Source organism: Erinaceus europaeus, chromosome 3, assembly GCF_950295315.1.
Source record: "Erinaceus europaeus chromosome 3, mEriEur2.1, whole genome shotgun sequence".
Classification (NCBI taxonomy): Eukaryota; Metazoa; Chordata; class Mammalia; order Eulipotyphla; family Erinaceidae; genus Erinaceus; species Erinaceus europaeus.
In genome coordinates, this window is record NC_080164.1 from 122,615,451 (window position 1) to 122,636,323 (window position 20,873).

Sequence of the window (20,873 nt, forward strand, 5' to 3'; positions counted from 1 at the left end):
GTAGAGATGATAAGGTGGAAGAGAGACTATCTCTAGCAAAAGAGATGGAATTCACAAAGGTTCACATTGAGTAGAAACATTAGCAGTCCAGGGGCTGGGTGGTGGCACACCTAATTGAGTGCACATGTTACAATGCGCAAGGGCTTGGGTTCAAGCCCCCGGTCCCCACCTGCAGGGGAAAGCTTTGTGGGTGGTGAAGCAGGGCTGCAGGTGTTTCTCTGTCTCTCTCCTCTCTATCATCCCCTTCCTCTAGATTTCTGATTGTATCTATCCAGTAAATAAATAAAGATAATAATAATACAAAGAAACATTAGCAGTCCAGAAACTGAAATATCAGTGCAGCTAGATAGTGAAAGGAATTGTTAATAATGTAGACTAGCCAGGAAATTGAGGGTCAATCATTAAAACTCTTGGGGGGCTGTGGTGAGAAGGAAGAAAAGGAGTTAACAAGAGGAGCAAGAGAGAAATGAGAAACTACTGAATCATTAAAGCAAGGAGAACAACTCTGTTTTGCCTTCAGAGAGTGAACTTAAGTAGCACTATTTGAAATTGTCAGCATTCAGTTATTTGGGACCTACAGAAAGAAAGAAAAAAAAATGGCAGCAACCTATGATTCAAACTCATTAAAACTTCCTGAAAGGAAACAGGAATGGAGAGCAGAAAGTAGTTAAATAGTGCAGGAAAAAAGAAAAGGAATACCACACAGTGACATTGAGGATATAGTTACTGAGGCAGAGACATGACAGAGGATGACAGAGTATGACAGCTGTCAAGGTTATTTCAAATGATCTAGGGGGAAAAAATGGCTCATGACCTAAAATCTGGGTTGAAGAGTTTAAATTAACTTTTGGAAACCAAAAAGTCCAAGTCTAACCACTGAACCTCAGCCACTGCACACATGACAAATGTTCATTTTCTCACTCCAAAAATGTACGATTCACATATTTGGTGCCAAATACTATGCTGAACACCATAAACAGGAAGCAAGACACTTAGAATTCTCTGCTAGTAGCAAGTGAAGAGCATATTCCCTGACTCCTAAAGAATTAGTCTCTTTTCAGTATAGAATGTTCTTTAAATTTCCCAAGTCTAACCTGAGAAAGGTCACTATATTTGGATTCCTCACTAAACCTTGACTCTAAGAACAAAAAGAGCAGTCAAGACAAGGAGTTAAATAGCGAATGTATCTATTACTAGTTACAACATAGTTTCCTTCTGTAGCCTGCCCACTTGTGATGGCACATGGGTTCAGGACACTTCAATGAAAAAATTAATTACCTAGGTATAGGGTCACTTAGTTCACCATCAGTCTCTTGTGGGTTTTGTACAAATCAGAAAATCCCACCCTTTTCCTTTATGCAAAGTAGTGGGAAATTATATGATTCAGTCTGTGTTCATGTTATTTTGCACTAGACAATTACCTATTGTTAAAAGTTCAAATTACCCTCCTAGCTTTGTCTTTGCATGTCCCTAAATTAGGCAAGGTGGACATGCACTGGCTGGCTAGGTTTAACGCACACCAGCAATTTTCTCAGTTAACAGTTCAAAAGGGGGAGATGAAAGAAGGTCCTGAGAATAAAGGAATGTAAATTATATCACTGACTGTTTTGCTTAGACTCAACTTATTTCTTTTTTCATTTCTCACTCTGTGATTTAAAAGATAATTGGAGGCAACTTTACTTTATTTCTATCTAGGAACTAGAAAGGAAAGTTTGAATGCATCTTTCATCTTCAAAAGACTGTGCTGTAAAAAAAAGTCTAATTATTTTATTTTCCAGATCTTTTGCAGTGGAAATTATTGCTTCCCATCATTTTCTTCATCCTAATAATCTATAGAGTTTTGAGATCGGAACCTGTTATGTAATATAATCTTTGTAGACTTGGAACTGGAATAATAAGGAGGATTTGAACTAAAGACTTCACTATTTTTTTAGGCTAATAAAACTTCTTTATTGTTTTTTTTCAAAAAATACAAGTAATAGGAAAACAAATAACTGCATTTTAAAATGCAAGCAACAAAAACATGAAAATAATTTATTTTACCATCCCATGTCCCAGTTCCTATCTATTCTTGTAGGAAAGTATTCTTTGTCACTGTCACATATTTTTGTCATTATAGGTCAAGAGATAAGTCTTGTTATGCTCAGTGTATCAATATCAATAATAAACACATAATTTTTCCATATAAGGAGTATGTAAGTAAAATCATAAATTTAAAAAATCTATCTAGTGTATCTCATAACAATAATACAGACTCACTAAAAGAAAATGGGTAGTTACTGATGAATTAGTAAAATGATAATGCAGGCTGGAGAGCAGGACTAAGAGTTTTCAATATCTCAGTTTTCACATATGACTAGATAGAACAATCAGTATAAACAGGCATTAAGTCTTTGGACCTTTTATCTTTATTAAAGAACTGATGTTGAAAACAAGGTATTTTCAAGGAAAGAATAGAAGTAAATTAAAAGTAAACAGTTTATACTAGCTCAGTCTTTTTTTTTTTTTATTCTTCCTGATTTTCCCACAGGAAGGAACAGATTAAAGGGTGGATTACTTCAAGCACATTGAGGTCTCTAGACTGACCCCACTCTTAGAGAGAACTCTTTCAGAGGAATAATGCTATAAAAAACAGTGAAAGCCCAAGAAACCCACAACTGAGTCCTTCAGATGGCTCTCATTCACAGTCCCCATTGACTGCCCTGGCCTCTCTGGGGGAATTCAAAATAATTCACTGCCCACCATAATGCTGAATTCACAACAGAGGGGGTGGGGAGTGATGGAGCTGCTTTGCATCTGTTTAATTTTTTTACAGAAATGTTAAGGGGGTTAATCTTCTACAAGTCCAGTCATGTGCTTTCACAAAGGAGCAAGAAAAGAGTCGCAAAGCCTGCCATGACTCAAAGGGAAGCTCTTTGTGTCTTCTTTTCTGTACCCTATCTGACAAAGAAACTGCCTAAGTTTCTGGCTCTTGCTTGATTTCTGAAGTCAGTGAAGCAACAATGATGTCATTGCTTCTGAAGGCCTCTGTTGGCTGAAACAATGATGATCTCTTCACCCAAATCTTATGGTTTCTAGGACCCATATTTTCTAAAATTTCACATACAATGATATTCTACTAGGGGAGTGCATTATATTTTTATCTTTTATCTTATTTAAGAGACAGCATTTTGGAATATATATCCTTCTCACCAAAACATTTCTCTTTTCTTGAGCAGATCTTATTGGACTAGAGGAATTTACTCATATATCTAAGGAGGGGGTTGATTTTTTTTTAAATGAGAAATAGGTATGTTAGTCAATTAATATTCTGATACTAAAAGTTAAGAAGATGATAGCAATTTATGATACCAGATATATGAGATCCACCTGTCATCCATATATATGTACACACACACACACACACACACGACTTGAGAAGGCAAATTAAATCACCCAAAGAACAATAAAAAGTTTGAGGACACTTGTTAAAATGATAGGCAGTTTTTTCTAAGTTTTTTATTTTATTTTATTTTATTTTATTTTATTTTATTTTTGAGAGAGATGCACAGGGAGGGAGGGAGGGAGGAAGGGAGAGAGAGAGAGAGAGAGAGAGAGAGAGAGAGAGAGAAGAAGAGGAAGGGGAAGGGGAAGGGGCAGAGGCAGGGGAAGGGGAAGGGGAAGGGGAAGGGGCAGAGAAAGGGGATGGGGAAGGGGAAGGGGAAGGGGAAGGGGAAGGGGAAGGGGAAGGGGCAGGGGCAGGGGCAGGGGCAGGGGCAGGGGCAGGGGCAGGGGCAGGGAAGAGAAGAGAAGAGAAGAGAAGAGAAGAGAAGAGAAGAGAAGAGAAGAGAAGAGAAGAGAAGAGAAGAGAAGAGAAGAGAAGAGAAGAGGAAGAGAAGAGAAACACCAGAGCACTGCTCAGCTCTGGCTTATGGATTGAACCTGGGACTTTGGAGCCTCAAGCATGAGAGTCTGTTTGCATAACCATTATGATATCTCCCCCACCCAATGATGGGCATTTTTAAAAACTATGAAACCTCTTTGGACGAGAAGGAATGAGAAGAAAAGGTACATATATATGTAAAAGTAAATTTAAGATGTTTGCAGACCTTTCAATGCCCTTGATGACTAATAAATTCTGCTTCACAGAATACAATTTCACCTGAAAAGAAACTTTGTGCCCAGTACTTCCTGGAAAGTATTTATATAGAAAAATGTCACTCTTAAAAGATCAAACATCTATTCTCTCAAAGCATTTCTTATCTTTTTCTTCTAATAGGCCTTATGACAGGTTCTTCTTATAAATGTTAGTTATGAAAATGTAGGCCTCCTTTGAATTATTATAAGCCAAAAACTTAAAAGAAAATACAACTTACATTTTTATTCTCAAAGAATAACACTAGACGAAGACAAAAATGAAATGAATATGATTAAAATAGTAAATGTCACTCACAAACTTAATTACATACCAAGATTTTTTTTATCTTTTAATTATCTCTATTTATATATTGGATAGAGATAGCCAGAAATTGAGAGTGAAGGGGGTGACAGAGAGGGAGAGAGACAGAGAGACACCTGCAATCATGCTTCACCACTTGTGAAGCTTTCGCCCTGCAGGTGGAACTGGGGCTTGAACCTGGGTCCTCGTGCACTGTAATGTGTGCTCAACTAGGTGCGCTACCACTTGCCCTCCCACCCCCATACCAACTTCTCTCTTTTTACTTCCATATAGATAAACACATTATGTTACTTCTGCAGTACAGTGTTGGGATGTTGATGATTTCATAATTTCAAAATCAATTTAAAAAATTTCTGTACTTTAAAAAATCACTAGGCAATACCTATGACAGAAACCTCTGATAGCTGCCCTATAATGAATTCTGTAGTCAGATGTTAGGTAGGGAGCAGGATAAATGGGAGGTATTGAGCTTGGGCACACTACTTTGAATTTTAAAAGTTGAAAATGTAATAGTTGCAGCAATCATGACTACCTCAATTCATGTCAACGTAGCCTTATTAAATGTCCTCATCATTTCTCATCTCGGTTACTCTAGTAAACTCCAAACTTACTCCATTTTTCTTTATGTCAATTTAACACATGGATAAAAGAAAAATCTTTCTAAAATATGTATTTCAGTACAGCACTTTTGTGAGTACACTCTCTGATTACATTGGAGTGGATATTTTTACTCAGATTAACTTTTTTTCTTTCTTTTTTTTTTTTTTTTTTTTTTTTTACCAGAGTGCTTCTCAGCTCTGGTTTATGGTGGTATGGGGGATTGAACCCAGGACTTTGGAGCCTCAGGCATAAGAGTCTGTTTGCATAACCATTATGCTGTCCCCCCAACCCCAAGGGTGTGTTTTTTTAATTGTAAAATAACAGCTTTGTAATCTGTATAAGCCTGTTTTTCTGAGATAAATAAGAGCAGAGACAGCTACTGTTTTGGCATTAGAAAAAGAAGGAGAAAAGGAATGAGAAAGAGAGATCCTGGGTTGAATGCCTACCTTCCCTAGAACATCATATCATTAACAGCATCTTGGGATAGGCAGTAGTTTCAGGAGAAATTCAAATTCCATAAGACTATAGAGTTAATTAAGAGTAGAGCCATTGCTGAACTCATACTTGGAAACTTCAAAACTCATACTAGGAAAGAGTCATGAGGCCAGGTAGTGGTACACCTGGTTGAACATGCACATTATAGTGCACAAGGATCCAGGTTCAAGCCCCCAGTCCCCATCTGCAGGAGGGAAGCTCCAGCAATAACCTTGGAGGCAAAAAAATAAAAAAGAATACAACTTTTTATTAGAAAACAACTTTTTTAAAACTATAGGGTAATACTGGATATGAATGGAAAAGTACTACCTGATAATTTAAAAACAAATCCAAAATAATTAAGCAGTACTGAAAGAGGCTACAGTGAGAGTGATAGAAGCCAGGAGAATGTAATGTCATTGAGAGATCCAAAAGAGATGGGCTTTGAGGAGGGAAAAAAAAAATCTGTTGAAATTTTTAAGCACTACTGAGCATCTAGGGAAAGCTATCTGGAAAGTGCTGAGAACCAGAGCCAAGTTGAGGGGAAACCACTAAAGACTAAGAGATAAAAAGGAAGGAGCAAAAGCAGATAAGAGAGATTGGAGAAATTTGGCAACAATGTGATGAGAACAATCTACAAAGGATCCAAATTCCATCCAGATATCTATGAAGACAGAGGAAATCTGTATCATCAATCTGCACTTTTCATCTTGCACTTGAGACCAATGACTGCCAATATAAAAGTTCATCATGATGAAAAAGAAAAGCTTTTGAAATGAAAAGTGTGGGGGGAAAAAACATGTTAAGTAAGCAAATTCTGAATCACAGAGTACCCCACAACCTCTTCTCAACCTTGAGTCCCATTCAGCCACCACCCTCTGACACTCAGAGAGACTATATAATAAAATACCTTCAAGACATGAGCAGGGACTCCATCAAATTGTCTGGATTTGATAAACATCTCATTCGTTACATGCTCCCAGAGATTATCATCCTAGTGAGCTATTTTGCCAGCCCTCTTGAACATTTTCTAACATCAGAATCAGTATTCATTCATTCAATAGTTTTGAAGATCTGCTCTATGGAAGCCTCTTCGCTAGACCCACAATAAGCAGTGTTGAACAATGAGGAAAAATTGTGGTGATCTCATCTAATCTATTGATTTTTTTTTATTATTTAGTTTCCCTTTTGTTGCCCTAGTTGTTTTATTGTTGTTGTAGTTATTATTGTTCTGTTGTTGGATAGGACAGAGAGAAATGGAGAGAGGAGGGGAAGACAGAGAGGGGGAAAAAAAGAGAGACACCTGTAGACCTGCTTCACCACCTGTAAAGCGACTCCCCTGCAGGTGGGAAGCCAGGGTTCAAACCGGGATCCTTATGCTGGTCCTTACACTTTGCGCCATGTGCGCTTATCCCACTGCACTACCACCCAACACCCCTCTTTGAATTTTAAGAGCATTTTACCTCTATTCCTTGTTTTACCAACAAAATAAAAACATTTCCTTGTAGATTAAATAGCTAAGCACTTAAAAATTGCCTAGGATGTACATTTTATCACAACATAATTAATGCTAAAGCCATCATCCTGATTTTTTTTATTATTGATGAAAAATGATTTTAGAATTCTCACAAAATTCTGCCTATTCTACCTCATGTAATTCTTGGGAGTCTTGACTGAATTAAGGCTGATGAATAAACTCTGAAACTATCAAGAAGAACAAGACAACTGTGCAAGCCCTTGGTTGTGCTATAGAATACTGGAGCAACCAGTCAATTACTTTTAAATTAAAATTTAAAATTCTGTTTGTCACTTACACTAATCACATCAGAATGTCAATGGCTACTATATTGAATTATTATAGAACATTTCTATCAGTAGCAAGATTTTATTGGAGAAAATTTTTCAAGAGGCTGAAAGCTAAAACATAATTCAACAGAGATCATGTACATGACACCCAAGAAAAACTGAAAGTGATGAAAATACACGTGCTCTATCAAAGACAGATAATGATCCTTAAAAGATTTAGAAAAGAAAAAATGTAGTCACGATCAGAACATTAAGAGGCAGTTTCTATTGCGTGTTTTGGCATTGTCAGGAATAAAAATTAAGTTCTTTATATAAGTATCAGATTTATTCAAAGAGCAACACTTTGAAGTCAGAACTATTTTTTCCTCTGCTTTGAAGATGAGGACAGGGACTCACTGATAGATTAGGTGACTTGGCATATGTCGCAAAGTTAATGATAAATCTCTGGACTAGGATTGCATTTAAGGTGGGGGGGAAGCCACATAAATAGCAGTTTAGACACTACATCAATCTGACAGAATTGAATTAACCATGAAAACAGGCTTGAATGGCCCAGTAGGTGGTGCAGTAGATAAAGCACTGGACTCTCAAGCATGAAATCCAGAGTTTGATACTTGGCATCACATGTGCCAGAGTGATGCTCTGGATCTCTGGTATTCTGCTCTTTTATTACCAAATAAATAAATCTTTCTAAAAGAAAATGAAAAGTCTTCAGGTAATATGACTGATATATGTGTGTCTCTACTTTTAATTATCAGTCAGTATTTATGGTATCATCACCATATTATCAACACATTCTCTACTTAAACTTTTATCTTCCTTCCTTAGGAAATGTCTTCCTTTATCCCCAGTTGTTGCATCTTGATTAAAAACCCAAATATCTTGCAGTATCCTCCTGGAGTCACTCACACATCTTAGTCTTCTCTGAAATCTCAGAAACAGCACAGCATTTTTCTAGATCGGCTATAATTATGTTAGCTGCATAATTAGATGCTTTTTGCTATCCCCGGGGCTTCAATACTCAGTGCCAACTCTTTAGAGAGAGAATGAAGCAGAGACAGATGCAAAGAGGGAAAGAAACCACAGGCCCAAAGCTCACTTCAGTGTAGTGGGGCTGGGCTTGAACCTAAGTAGGGAACATGACAGAGCAGGAACACTGTCCGCAAGAGCTATTATGCTGGCCTTTTAAAAAAACTTTTAATTATATGTTCATTATGAGGTAATTATGAAGTATGCTATATTATTTGATGGTAAATCACATATTAAGCAATCAATAAAAAATAAAAATATATGAGAGGGGGGAAAATATATTGAATATCTCAAACTTTTTGATGCATAGACCATAGGCTGAGTCACATGTTCCTTCAATCTAAGCACTTAAGACCTCAAATTTGAAATCAGATTGAATTTTAACAGTGGGCTCAAATTTTTAATACATTTTAAATAATGACTTGTTCTTTGAAATGTTGACTCTCCTAAAAGCTTAGACCAAGGAGAACAGAAACAATCGTTGGCATTACTTTATAAGATACAGCTATATATAAATAGCATGAAAGGTCATAAATTATGGTGAGGTCTTGTATGATATAACAAATCCTAACAATGGATTTTCAAAGTTAACCCAATTGCCAAATGATTTGGTCATTGCTATAACTATCTATTGCCTTCTTTTTTTTTTAATTTTTAGTTATAAAAAGGAAACATTGACCAAAAAAATAGGATAAGAGGAGTACAACTCCACACAATTCTCACCACCAGAATTCCATATCCCATCCCCTCTCCTAATAGCTCCCTTATTCTCTATCCCTCTGGGAGTGTGAACCCAAGGTCATTATGGCGTGCAGAAGATGGAAAGTCTGGCTTCTATAACTGCTTCCCCACTGAACATGGGCTTTGGCAAATCAATCCATACTCCCAGCCTGTCTCTCTCTTTCCCTAGTGGGGCAGGGCTCCGGGGAAGCAGGGTTCCAGGACACATTCGTGGAGTCGTCTGCCCAGGGAAGTCTGGTTGGCATCATGTTAGCATCTGGAACCTGGTGGCTGAAAAAAGAGTTAACATATAGAGCCAAACAAATTGTTGACTAATCATGAACTTAAAGGCTAGAATAGTTCATATGAAGAGTTGGGGGTTCCCCGTTTTGTAGATAGATAGTAGTCCTATTTTAGTTATATTCCAAAGAGCCTATGACTATACTATTTTTTTTTCCTGGGCCTGACATCTGATATGCAGTGGGATCCAACTTATTTTCTGGGGAGACGATGTCATGGCTAGAAAAAGGACCAGAAAGCTGGATCAGGGAAGAGAGTAGCTCCCAAATATGGGAAAGGTGTATAAATATTGTTGATTGCAAATCCCATCAATCTGATCTGATCTGGGGCCCGTATTCATCTCTGCATCACTGTAGATCTGAGCTCATACCCTAAGACAGCAGGAACCTTTCCTTTTCTCTATAAAGCTCATGTTTCTCCCAGTCCTGAAACCTTTAGGGCGGGGCTCACTTTTCTGCATGCTTCTCCCAATTCATACCAACTAATACTGCATCTGCTGACCACAACCTAATCAATGCAACAAGTACCACCTTTGCATACATCATTTCAGACTGTGTCCAAAGACTTCAGGCATGGAATGTCAACCCTTCAGCTTCATTACTCTGGTGAGACCTTTCTTAGTTCATAGGACTCCTTAATTCCAGTTCAGGTGATACACTTCTTAACAAACCTCAAAACCTATATATAGAACAGGTTTCATGAAATAGGGTATAAGTACACATGTATCCATAAATTTAGAGAAAAACATATATCTAAAAGCAAAAGTGCACAGCAGTTTGCAGTGAGTCAATAAATGAAGCAAGCACGTAGAAAGACCTTAAAAGAAACCTTAAAGTACCTAATTAAATAGGTTCTACTTAGACCTAGATACCCTACTCACCTACTTCCTGTTATACTTCCCTCAGTCACTCCAAAGCTAACCTTATCAAAATAAGGACTGCAAAAGCTGAATAAGGACAAGAGACTGGCATACTTTAATGATGACTCTTCAGTCACTATCAAGCCACCCCATCAGCTGGGGCCCTAACTGGGGAGTCCTGTGATTCCCACACAGACATGATGGGCCTAGACCTCAAATAGATCCCTCTCTCCATTGTCACTGGTCATCTCCATCAGGAACAACATAATGGACCCCTTTGGGGGCCCCCATAGGACTTTTCCCTCAATGTAAATCAACAATGGTACTCTATCTACCACCTGAGGAAGATGGGCCCTGAAATTGGTGCAACTTGGAACATTCTTACACATGACCATGCGAGCTTGGACCTACAGGGATCCAAAGGTTACATAGACTCCTATGCTAAATATGGACCCTCGATCAAATTAATGGGGTTTACAGTTAACAATATTTATACATTTTCCCCATATTTGGGGGCTGCTTTCTTCCTTGATCCGGCTTTCTAGACCTTTTTCCAGTCATGACATCATCTCCCCAGACAATAACTTGGATCCACCTGCATATCACATATCAGGCTCAGGCAAAAAATAGTAAAGTCATGGGCCCTTTGGAATACACCTAAAATAGACACAGTAGCTATTTCCAAAATGGAGACCCCAAATCTTCATCTGAAATATTCTTGGCGTTAGGTTCATGATTAGTCAACAATTTTTTTTGGCTTTATATGTTAACTTTTTTTTTTTCAGCCACCAGGTTCCAGACACTACCATGATGCCAACCAGACTTCCCTGGGCAGAGGATTCCACCCATGTGTCCTGGAGCCACGCTTCCCCAGAGCTCTGCCCCACTAAGGAAAGACAGAAACAGGCTGGAGGTATGGATTGACCTGTTAAAGCCCATGTTCAGTGGGGAAGCAATTATAGAAGCCAGACCTTTCACCTTCTGCACCCCATAAAGACCCTGAGTCCATACTCTCAGAAGGATAAAGAACAGGGAAGCTATCAAGGAGGGGATTGATATGGAGCTCTGGGGGTGGGCAATGTGTGGAAATGTACCCCTTTTATCCTATGGTCTTGTCAGTGTTTCCATTTTTATAAATAATTTGTTTAATTAAAAAAAGAAAAAACAAAACAAAAACCTGACTAAAAATAACAAATTCAAATAACGGAGTTTGGGATTTCCTTGGCTAAATTTTCTCTAAGAAATCTGACAAAGTTGAATTACCTTCCTTTGATATAAAACATGTGTAGCAATAGTCTTAAGGAGAAAAAAGATTATTGAAGATATAATATGTGTATTCTCATCTTAATGTGATGTCATCTTATATTAATCAAAATGTTTTATGAAGTAATCATGTCTTTCCCCTGAAAGTTAAGATTTATTATGGAACTAAACACTGAACACTTGCAGTTTTTCATTCCCATTTAGTTTTATCTATTTGAGCTGTTTTCGTAGCTGGATCTGGGTACCTAAGGTAAGGAACTGCCTTCACAACTGGTCTTATTAATTTTCCCTTTGTTATTGCCAAGAATAGAAAAAGACAAAAACAGATGATCTCCCTGTTTGTAGTGAAATAGAGTATTGGATATGGTAACTCTGGAACTTTCAAAATAATTATTCTATCTCTGCAATCAAAGCTAGAAAATATAAGCAACAGTAAGTATATGGGCTCATCAAGAAGCTATGACTACTACCATTCTCTGACTTTTTGCATAAAAACACTTAGATGCTTGGATTGCATAAGAAATAATCACAAAGAAAATACAGTCACAAAGAAAATTAACCTGATACCCTCTTTTAATCAGAAATAAAGCTCTGGAGATATGAGCTCAAGTCTATGTTTGCATTTATTAGAAAAAGATAAAAGTCATGAAATAGCAGATTTCACATATAGAAGCTTTCTCTAAAGCAAACTGAAGCTTTCTCTTAGTGACTAAGGGTGTTCAAGATATATGTGTGATGCATCTTAAAATGCATTTGCATTTTAGATCGCAAATCATGTGGCAAAGTATACTTACGTTATATAGACATTTTATTTTTTAACATTGATACCAATTGGAACCCTATTTTTGGTATTTGCATTTGACATCTTATCAAAATTTTGGTCACTGAATGTTACAGTAAAGAAACTGAGTAGTGAAGAAAACATTTAGTAAGAGGAAGGAACTGGCAACTCTGTTCCTTTTAATCTCAACCTAGCTATTGGACAAGAGAGACACACAAAAATGAGGAGCCAGCAGATCTGATTGCTTCCCAGCTCCCATCTAAGCCTTCTCACAGAAGAGGAGGAGGACTATGTCAAAACATAAAGAACCCAAAGGTCACAAATAGCTGGGTATCCTCAGAAACATGTCAGAAAGTTCCTGAGGAAGGATCAATTATGGCTTACAACAGAAACTGTGGGTGGGTCCCATGAGCTAGATAAACAGGGGTCCTACTCAGAACTCAGGTGTCTTGTTCAAGTGAAAACAGACTCTGCTACAAGTTGAGAAGACCATTGAGGCCAGGAAACAAAGAGCATCACCCTGTGAGCCTACTCAGTCTAAAACTCCTGCATAAAATCAACATGTGGGGGCCAGGTGGTGGCTCACCTGGTTAAAAATTCACATTACAGCATGCAAGGACCTAGGTTCAAGTCCCTGGTCCCCACCTGCATAGGGGAAGCTTCACAAGTGGTGAAGCCGGGCTGCAGGTGTCTCTCTATCTCCTCCCCCCTCTTTCAATTTCTGTTTCTATCCAATAATAAATAAAAAATAAAATAAATAAAAAATTAAAAAATCAACATGTGATGTATTTTACCCAATAGGATAAACAGTTGTTTTGTTTTACTTCACTTTCTCCCAGATCTGGTCTAAATAATAGAAATTAGCTTTATATTATACTATAAATTAACTAATTCTAATTTGATATCAATAATCCAGTTATTCCTAAAAGTTTCCAATTCTTTTTTATGACTGTCACATTGGTAACTAAATAATAATACAGTATCTCTGAATACTCAGCATAGTTCCTGTCAATTCCTTACTTAAAATAATAACAAGTTATATTTGTAAAAATTTAATTCTAATGTTTTCTAAATAAATTCCTCTGGCGAGTCTATAAATGAAGAGAGATAATAGGTCCAATAAGACATTATAATAAAATTAATTTAAATATTGTCCATTTTATGTCACATACAGAAGGAAGCACTTTATTCATTTCTCTGGTCCCTGATTATTTTATGTAAACATTCTTTAATTGCTTTCATTTTTTTCAATGAAATGTCCAGATTACGAAAATACCAAAAAAATCAAATTAAAAATTCTATAAATGATTAGTTCTTCTATAGGAAAACAACAATAGCACTCATGGTAAAGGTTCACCCTTAGATTAACTTATAAACGAAATTATACAGCTCTGAAAAGGTTATGATACAATATATATCCAAAAGAATGGTTCTTATTTGAAAAACCTCAGTGACTTAGTAGCATTATGTCCCAGGCTTCATTTAATAAGAAAACACCTGCTTAAAATAATTTCATGTTTGACTTGTGTGATGGAAGAGTTAGTGGAGTAAATGTCCCACCAGAGCTTCTCTTTGTTCCAGATACAGGTCATGAGAATTTCCAAATCCAAAGACTTATAGCACCTACTATAGAGCCAAGGAAAGATTCTCTACCTAGGAACTTCCAAGGGTCACTAAAATAAGAACTAGTCTTCCCATTATTCCAATTCTTGTTTCATAGTTTCATTCCCTGGCAACCAGGAGCAACTCCCAAATCATTTCTTATTTGTACATGTTTCCCACCTGGGACAAAGACAGTCCTTCATAGCACCATGACAACCACGGCAGCAACACAAGCACTTGGGTTCATGCAGGAAAATGAAAATCCTGAAAGGAAGCTAGGAGATAAAGGCTCACTATTCCTTGTTTCCCACTGGTAGGAAGTAATTACAAAAATTACTTTAACACAAAGCTGCTGGTGAATGAATAGTTTGTAATTTGAGAGCAGTCTAAGGGCTTAGGGATTAAATTAAAAATATATGAAAAGCAGGATGATGTCATACATGTACAGCTCCCTGAAATAGGTATCTTGAGGTAAAGGTTCTTAATGATGACATTCTTAAGAGATGGTCAAGGATAAATTTTTTAATCTGAGTTTTAACTGATCGCTGATTTTTCAGTAGAAGTGAACTTTATGACTCTTTAATGATTTACTAACTATGTTACTTACAAGTAAAATTTCAAAATAAAAAAGAATTTGGTCCAAAACAATGGTGGTTAAATTGTATGTGATTTTTTCTTTCTTTCTTTCTCTCTTTCTTTCATTCTTTCTTCCTTTTCTTTTTTGGCCTCCAGTGTTTTATCACTGGGGCTCAGTGCCAGCACTATGAATCCACTGCTCCCTTTTTTTCCCATTTTATTAGATAGGATAAAGAGATACTGAGAAGGGAGGGGAGAGATATAGAGAGAGACACCTGCAAATGTGCTTCACCTCTTGTGAAGTGTCCTCCCTGCAGGTGGGGAGTGGGAGCTCAAACCGGGATCCTTGTGCAGGTCCCTGCAATTCATACTATGTGAACTTAACTGGGTACACCACCATCCAGCCTCCAAATTCTATGAGCTTTCCACACTCCCAAAGTCAATAAATCTTTTCTCACATGATGAAGTAGACAAATTTATTTATCATAAGCATGTCAAGTTTATGTTTGTGCATTGTCACAAGTGTGTTCAACCAGGTGCACCACCACCTGGCCCCTGTCAAGTTTGTTTGTTTTAGATGAAAAAGACTGCATTTCTTTACCAGAAATCAGAAGTACTGCAACAAAAGATAATTATGTGTAATGTCAAAATATAAGCTTCCTTTAGGTCCTATGCTTAGAGGGGCAATTCTAAAGAAAAGCAAGCATTGCACCTATGAGTTTCTAAGATCAATACTTTTTTTTTTTGCCTCCAGAGTTACTGCTGCGGCTCAATGCCTGCACTATGAATTCACTGCTCCAGGAGGCCATCTTTTCCCACTTTTTGTTGCCCTCATTGTTATTGCTGCTGTTGTTGGATAGGACACAGTGAAATCAAGATAGGAGGGGAAGATAGAGAGGGGGAGAGAAAGACCCTGTAGACCCGATTCACTAGTTGTGAGGTGACTCCCTTCAGGTGGGGAGCTGGGGGCTCAAACCAGGATGCTTAAGCTGGTCCTTGTGATTTGCACCGTGTGCACTTAATCTGCATGGCCCTCAGATCAATACATTTTAAAACAGCCTACACCCATTTTCCCCAAGCTTAAAAGTACAGTTCTCTCTCTCTCTCCCTCCTTCTCTCTCTCTCTCTTTCTCTCTCTCCCTCTCCCTCTCCCTCTCCCCCCTCTCTCAGTTCACTGTCATATTTTATTGATATTTATCAAAATAGTTACAGATCTTTTTTTTTAATTTCCATATTGGGGTAATTAATGGTTTACAGTTGAAAGCAAAACACAATAGTTTGCACATGCATAACATTTCCCACTTATCTACATAATAATTCAACCCCCACTAGGTCCTCCTCTGCCATCATGTTTGAGGACATGAACCCCAACTCCCACCCCCAGAGTCTTTTACTTTGGTCCAATACACCAACTCCAGTCCAAGTTCTGCTTAGTGTTTTCCCTTCTGATCTTGTTTTTCAACTTCTGTCTAGGAGTGAGATCATCCCTTATTCATCCTTTTGTTTCTGACATATCTCACTTAACATGATGTCTTCAAGATTCATCCAAGATGAGGTGAAGAAGGTGAATTTACCATTTTTAATAGCTGAGTAGTATTCCATTGCGTATATAGACCACAACTTAACTCAGCCACTCATCTACAGTTCTCTTTTTAAGAGCCAAAGTAAGAATTTACGTAATATATAGGTGTGGTGGGGATGTTTGTTGTTGATAAAATATATCATACAATATATATTCCTAGTGAGTTCAAATGCATTATACTTGTTGAAAACTGAGATAAATATTCTTAGGGAATAAGGAATCAAAATGCTTGAATTCCATTAAGGAGAATAACAGATGTCTTGAGTGTGGCAAAGTCACAATTTGTGTTTTGTTTACTGAGGGCATGTTTCTTCTTCCATATAATGCAAACATCATCATGGGCTCCCAACTCAGTGAAAAATGCAGCTTCTGATACTCAATGCTACAAACTTGGGGAAAAGAGTAACAGGCGATTAGGAACTTCTAAAACATCCATGAGGATCCCTGCCATTTGACTTCTAAGCCAACATCTATACATCTCTACCATAACAAGTATAGAAAGACTATACAGCATGTTTATGAAAATATACTCGGGGGCCAGGCAGTGGTGCACCAGATTAAATGCACATAGTGCGAGGTGCAGGGACCAGTGCAAAGGATCCAGGTTTGAACCCCCAGAGGCCCACCTACAGGAGGGTTGCTTCACAAGCAGTGGAGAAGGTCTGCAGGTGTCTTTCTCTCCCCCCTCTGTCTTCCCCTCTTCTCTCAGTTTCTCTCTGTCTTATCCAACAACAGCAACAACAGCATACACACACACACACACACACACACACACACACACACACGGAAAAAAATGACCTCCAGGAGCAGTGGATTTGTAATTCAGGCACTGAGCCCCACAGATAATCCTGGAGGCAAAAAAAGAAAAAGAAAGAAAAGAGAAATAATCCATACTTTGAAAATTTGGAGATTCTTCCACTGGGGTCTTCCAACTCAAGATATGCAAACTTATACCCATTTGTTTTCCTGCATCAAGCCTCTTCCGATTTATTTTAAACTCTTAAGTCTTAGAAAGAGAATTCTTCAAGTCTTCCAGATTAAAAACAATTTTTTAAAAATATTTATTTATTTTCCTTTTGTTGCCCTTGTTTTTATTATTGTTGTTGTTGATGTCATCATTGTTAGATAGGACAAAGAGAAATGGAGAGAGGAAGGGAAGACAGAGAAGGGGAGAGAAAGACAGACACCTGCAGACCTGCTTCACCTCTTGCAGAGCAACGCCTCTGCAGGTGGGGAGCCAGGGGCTCCAACTGGGATCCTTATGCTGGTCCTTATGCTTGGTGCCATGTGTGTTTAACCCACTGTGCAACACCCAACCCCCATCTAATTTTATTTTTTTAAGAATCTTTTCAAAGTCAAGCTACTATCCTGTGAAGGGAACCCCTGCATGTAGGGAGCCAGGGGCTCAAACCAGGATCCTAACTCCAGTGCTTACACCTCACGCCATGTGCGCTTAACCCACTGTGCTACCACCCAACTCCCCAATCTTCCAGATTTTATTTCTGAGTCATCTTTGACTTGTCTCCATGCCATCTTCTACTTTATCAAGACCCCATTAGGTTTCCTTCATTTTTAATCCAAATTAACTTCTCTCCATCTCATTACTAGTTTACATCATCATTTTTTTTTAATTTAGAAAATTGATAATGAACTCTTGTCATCAAATGAATGGGGGTTTTCAATTTAAATAATTAACAAAGTAAGAAAGATGGTCAGCCAATTACTATCGCAACTAGAAAAACGAAGTATATTTATTTGCGGTCCCTAACAATGAAATTTTATAGAGCCAGAGGAAGCTTTGCTTAAGGTCAAAACTTCTGCTATCAGAGATATTTATGAAAACACAATCTTCAAATGCATTTATTTCGAAATAACTTATTTTATACTTCTTGTAACTCACTGAAGAAAGACCTTATGTGTCTTCTAAAGTAGCATTATACTTTAGTTGAGACAAAAGCACTACCTATGTTCCATGGTCACTTGTAACTTAATATACTTTTCTAACCCTAGAATATATCCAATATTCCATTTTAGCATAATAGAATAAATTATTAAAATATATTCTAAATTTTCACTTGGAAAATATTTAGCCTATGGGAGAAAAAAGTTTGGTTCTCTTTCTTGTGATCAAGAAGATTACAGAGGAATTTAAGAGTTACAGTATAGCGCCAATTAAATAGCTTACTTGGCTAATGTACTGCTTTGCCATGTGTGTAACCCAGGTTCAAGCCTGACCCCCCCCCACATTGAAGGAAGCTTTGGTGCCAATCTCTCTCTCTCTCCCTCTCCCTCTCCCTCTGCCTCTTCCTCTCCTTCTCCCTCTCCCTCTCCCTTTCTCCCTCTCCCTCTCTTTCTCCCTCTCCCTATACCCTTATCCCTCTTTCAAAAGAAAGTAAAATAAAATAAAAAGTTATAGTGTGATACTTAAAAACTCTGGGTCTAAATCTCCTTTTAGCCTAGGAAATTTTTTTCTTTTTTTTTAATTTTATTTATTTATCTTGCCTTTTGTTGCCCCTGTTGTCTTTTTATTGTTGTTGTAGTTATTATTGTTGTTATTGATGTTGTCGTTGTTAGATAGGACAGAGAGAAATAGAGAGAGGAGGGGAAGCCAGAGTAGGTGAGAGAAAGATAGACACCTGCAGACCTGCTTCACTGCCTGCGGAGCTACTCCCCTACAAGTGGGGAGCTGGGGGCTCAACCAGGATCTTTCCGCAGGTCCTTGCACTTTGCACCAAGTGCACTTAACCCAATGCACTACCGCCCCACTCCCCTAGGAAAATATTTAAACATCTAAAAGAGTTGGTCATAATTTAAAATTCATAATAGGTGACAATGATATAACCAGCAAGCACAATCAGAACTTCATAATAAGAAAAAAATGTGTTAAGTTCAGACTAAGGTTTAACATAGAACATTCTAAGAGAAATGAACAGTTTGATTTTGATTCAAATTTAAAGGTAAGTGAAAATTACTCTACTTTGTGGACTACTTTATTCTGATATATACTAGTTATGATTTAAAAAAAATCAAAATAGGAGCCAGGCAGTGGTACAACTAGTTAAGTGCACAAGCCCCAGGATCAAGGCCTTGGTCAATAACCTAACAAGCAGTGAAACAGTGCTGTGTTGTGGATGTTTCTGCTTTTCTCTCCTTCTCTCTCCCCCTTCCCTCTCAGTTTCTCTCTGTCCTATTAAATAAATAAAACTTAAACTAAAAAAAGATTAAAAAATAAATTGATTTCCTTGTCTGTATTATTAAAAATTACTTACCATATCTGAGTATGTTGATATTAATGCTACTAAAATTAATGTTTTGAATAATTTCTTAAAGTAATGCCCCCAATTACCCCCAAATACCATTGAGTTATTTCAAATGTATATACCCTGACTACTAAATTACTTCCACCCAGTTAGCATCTAGAATTACGAGTCATTAAACTAATATTTCTTCAAAGTTTCTTATTTCAAGAAAAGGAGGGATACACCCATTGAGCACAACATTAAAATGACATTTTTTTAATGTGAAATGTAAGTGACAATTAATAGCATATACTCATAATATGAAGGCTAGCAATATCTAGTTGCCCAACATTAACAAACCCCCTAGCTTGGAGACTTGTGCACGCAGAAATCATTAATAACAATAGTTAACAGTGATTAAGTTAATACTATTAAGGACTACATTTATCAATTCACTCTATTAAGAACTATTATGACTGTACAGTGTGTTTGAATTCTTTATTCTCAGATACAGAAATTAAGACTGAGAAAGGTTAATTATTAATATGAAGTGACAGAACATTTAGGTGTTCCAGAGCCATGACATTTATTTAATTTCAAAGCATATTCTCTTTGTTCCATCACAATAACCCTCTAACTTAGAGTCATATTTCATCTATTTATATGGTCTTGTTGCTACAAATCAAAACCTACCCCTCCACAACCTAGGATGTTAATGATTAATTTATCTTAAATTTTACTATTCCATTATCATAACATACTAAGGGAAGCTGGTGGCATCAGAACATCAAATTAATAACTAGGTATCAACTCTCAAAGTGCAAGACATTGTTAATCTAGGAGACAGAGGACTGCTTAATTAAGATTATACATTCCCAGAGGGAAAATTTCTATTACTTTTAATTAAAAAGTTGGTTTGGCAAAAGCATATATAGATTGATGAAAATTTGGATTAAAAAAGTTGATTCTCAAACCCCATTTCTTCTCCAAAAAAAGGAAATATTCTATATCTAACTTTATTTCTTTTTTTTCCCTTTTGTTGCCCTTGTTGTTTCATTGTTGTTGTAGTTATTACTGTTGTTGTTATTGATGTCATCGTTGGTGGATAGGACAGAGAGAAATGGAGAGAGGAGGGGAAGACAGAGAGGGGGAGAGAAAGACAGACACCTGCAGACCTGCTTCACCGCTTGCAGAGTGACGCCCCTCCCTGCAGGTGGGGAGCCGGGGGCTCGAACCGGGATCCTTATGCTGGTCCTTATGCTTGGTGCCATGTGTGCTTAACCCACTGTGCAACACTCAACCCCCATCTAATTTTATTTCTTTAAGAATCTTTTCAAAGTCAAGCTACTATCAGGTATCATTAAAACAAACAAAAATAGAAAAGTCATGTGCCATAATCGACATGAATTTAGTTGGTCTGGCCTACTTGACATAAATTTTAATGGAATCATTTGACATATTGTCTCACTAATTAAAGTTTTGTTAAAAAGAAAAAAAAAAATCCATAACCAAGTAAATGGTTCAGCTAGAAGAACACAGAACCCATGGTGACCCTGGGTCCATACTCCCACAGGGTTAAAGAATAGGAAAGTTACCACGGGAGG

The 20,873-nt window shown here is 37.4% G+C and overlaps 1 protein-coding gene across 1 annotated transcript in view; it reads right to left on the reverse strand.

Moving 5' to 3' along the window:
- ADAMTS3 (ADAM metallopeptidase with thrombospondin type 1 motif 3) overlaps positions 1-20,873 on the reverse strand; it is a 287,233-nt gene that overhangs the window by 121,937 nt on the left and 144,423 nt on the right. The gene's annotated exons all lie outside the window — the stretch shown is intronic.